Below are 3,774 nucleotides of genomic sequence, written 5' to 3' on the forward strand. Positions count from 1 at the left end.
CTCCCTCATTGCTCTTTGATCTTCTCTAATCTCATGGAGAATGATGGAGTGCCTTGATGTTCCACCCTTAGTTGGTATATGTTATAACTCAAGTCTTCTAGAGAAGTGTTGAGTTGTTCCCAATAGTTGTTGGGAGGAAAGTGCATCCCTTGAGGCATCTCCGAGATTCCTTGGTGATGAGCTTCCTCATGCATCTCTTGGGATCCATGAGTGGGCTCTCTTGTTTGCTCCATCCTTTTCTTAGTGATGGGCTTGTCCTCTTCAATGGGAATGTCTCCTTCTATGATGACTTCAGCTGAGTAACATAGATGGCAAATAAGATGAGGAAAAGCTAGCCTTGCCAAGGTAGAGGGCTTTTCGGCTATTTTATAGAATTCAAGGGAGAAAACTTCATGAAAGATGACTTCATGAACTTTTACTTCCTCTCCAATCATGATGCTATGGATCATGATGGCCCGATCCACAGTAACTTCGAATCGGTTGCTAGTGGAGATGATGGAGCATTGGATGAACTCCAACCATCCTCTAGCCACAGGCTTGAGGTCCAGTCTTCTTAATTGAACCGGCTTGCCTTTGGAGTCTCTTTTCCATTGAGCTCCTTCAACACATATGTCCATAAGGACTTGGTCCAACCTTTGATCAAAGTTGACACTTCTTGTGTAGGGGCGTGCATCTCCTTGCATCATGGGCAAGTTAAATGCCAACCTTACATTTTCTGGACTGAAATCTAAGTATTTCCCCCGAGCCATTGTAAGATAATTCTTTGGATTCGGGTTCACACTTTGATCATGGTTCCTAGTGATCCATGCATTGGCATAGAACTCTTGAACCATTAAGATTCTGAATTGTTGAATGGGGTTGGTCAGAACTTTCCAACCTCTTCTTTGGATCTCATGTCGGATCTCCGGATACTCATTTTTCTTGAGTTTGAAAGGGACCTCAGGGATCACCTTCTTCTTGGCCACAACATCATAGAAGTGGTCTTGATGGGCTTTAGAGATGAATCTCTCCATCTCCCATGACTCGGAGGTGGAAGTTTTTGTCTTTTCTTTCCCTTTTCTAGAGGTTTCTCCGGCCTTAGGTGCCTTAGGTGATTATGGAAAAACAAAAAAAAGTTTATGCTTTTACCACACCAAACTTAGAATATTGCTCGTCCTCGAGTAAGAGAAGAAAGAATAGATGAAGAAGAAGAAGATATGGAGGAGAGGGAGAGAGAGTTGTATTTCGGCCAAGGAGGAGAAGAGAGGGTTGTGTTGTGTGAAAATGAAGAAGAATAGATGGTTTTATATAGTGGAGGGGGAGGGGTTAAGGTTCGGCCATATTGGGTGGGTTTGGGTGGGAAAGGAATTTTGAATTTTGAAGGTAGGTGGGGTTTATGGGGAAGAGTGGAAGGATGTGAGTGGTGAAGAGGTGATGGAAAAGAGAGATTGAGGTGATTGGTGAAGGATTTTGGGGAAGAGTGTTATTGGATTGTGTGAAGAGGAGAGAAGGTGAGTTGAGGTAGGTGGGAATCCTGTGGGGTCCACAGATCCTGAGATGATCTTGTGGGGTCCACAGATTCTGAGGTGTCAAGGATTTACATCCCTGCACTAATGAGGCGTGTAAAACACCCTTTGCATGCAATCCTAGCGTTCAACACCAGATTGATGCTTGTTTCTGGCGTTGAACGCCAGCTTCATGCTTGTTTTGGGCGTTCAACGCCCATTTGCAGCATGTTTCTGGCGTTGAACGCCAGTTCCATGCTTGTTTCTAGCATCCGGCGCCAGCTCTCCTCAGGGTGTTTTCCTGGCGTTTAAACGCCAGGATGTTGCTTGTTTTTGGCATTGAACGCCATCCAGATGCTCCTTACTAGCGTTTAAACGCCAGTAACCCCTTCCTCCAGGGTGTGCTTTTTCTTCTGCTGTTTTTGATCCTGTTTTTAATTTTAATATTTATTTTGTGATTCCACATGATCATGAACCTAATAAAACATAAAAGAACAATAAAAGAAAAATAAAATAAGATAAATAAAAATTGGGTTGCCTCCCAATAAGCGCTTCTTTAATGTCACTAGCTTAACAGTGGGCTCTCATGGAACCTCAAAGGTGATCAGGTCAATGTTGTAGACTCCCAACACCAAACTTAGAGTTTGAATATGAGGATTCAACACCAAACTTAGAGTTTGGCTGTGGCCTCCCAACACCAAACTTAGAGTTTGATTGTGGGGGCTCTGTTTGACTCTGTACTGAGAGAAGCTTTTCATGCTTCCTCTCCATTGTTAAAGAAGAACGCCCTTGGGTCTTAAACACAAGGTAGTCCCCATTCAATTGAAGGACTAATTATCCTCTGTTAACATCTATCACAGCTCCTGTTGTGGCTAGGAAAGGTCTTCCAAGGATGATGCATTCATCCTCCTCCTTCCTAGTGTCTAAGATTATGAAATCAGCAGGGATGTAAAGGCCTTCAACCTTTACCAACACGTCCTCTACCAATCCATAAGCTTGTCTTACTGACTTGTCTGCCATTTACAATGAGAATATGGCAGGCTGTACCTCAATGATCCCCAGCTTCTCCATTACAGAGAATGGCATAAGATTTATGCCTGACCCTAAGTCACACATAGCCTTTTCAAAGGTCATGGTACCTATGGTACAGGGTATTAAGAATTTACCAGGATCTTGTTTCTTTTGAAGTAAAGTTTGCTGAACCCATGTATCTAGTTCACCAATGAGCAAGGGAGGTTCACCTTCCCAAGTCTCATTACCAAACAACTTGGCATTCAGCTTCATGATCGCTTCTAGATATTGAGCAACTTGCTCTCCAGTTACATCTTCATCCTCTTCAGAGGAAGAATAGTTTTTAGAGCTTATGAATGGTAGAAGAAGGTTTAATGTGATCTCTATGGTCTCTATATGACCTTCAGATTCCTTTAAGTCCTCAATAAGGAACTCCTTCTTGCTTGAGAGACGTCCCCTGAGGTCTTCCTCATTGGGATTCACGTCCTCTCCTTCCTTTCTAGGTTCGGCCATGTTGATTATGTCAATGGCCTTGCACTCTCTTTTTGGATTCTCTTCAGTATTGCTTGGGAGAGTACTAGGAGGAGTTTCAGTGACTTTCTTACTCAGCTGGCCCACTTTTGCCTCCAAATTTCTGATGGAGGACCTTGTTTCACTCATGAAACTTAAAGTGGCCTTAGACAGATCAGAGACTATGTTTGCTAAGTTAGAGGTGCTCTGCTCAGTAGTCTCTGTCTGTTGCTGAGAAGATGATGGAAAAGATTTGCTATTGCTAAACTTGTTTCTTCCACCATTATTAAAGCCTTATTGAGGCTTTTGTTGATCATTCCATGAGAAATTTGGATGATTTCTCCATGAGGGATTATAGGTGTTGCCAAAGGCTTCTCCCATGTAATTTACCTCTGCCATTGTAGGGTTTTCAGGATCATAGGCCTCTTCTTTAGAAGATACTTCTTTAGTGCTGTTGGATGCATTTTGCCATCCATTCAGACTTTGAGAAATCATGTTGACTTGCTGAGTCAACATTTTGTTCTGAGCCAATATGGCATTCAGAGCATCAATTTCAAGAACTCCTTTCCTCTGAGGCATCCCATTATTCACAGAATTCTTCTCAGAAGTGTATATGAACTGGTTATTTGTAACCATGTCAATAGGTTCTTGAGCTTCTGCAGGCGTTTTCTTTAAGTAAATGGATCCACCTACAGAATGGTCCAGTGACATCTTAGAGAACTCATACAGACCATAATAGAATATATCTATCATGGTCCACTCTAAAAAC

This window comes from Arachis duranensis, chromosome 2 (assembly GCF_000817695.3).
Source record: "Arachis duranensis cultivar V14167 chromosome 2, aradu.V14167.gnm2.J7QH, whole genome shotgun sequence".
Classification (NCBI taxonomy): domain Eukaryota; kingdom Viridiplantae; phylum Streptophyta; class Magnoliopsida; order Fabales; family Fabaceae; genus Arachis; species Arachis duranensis.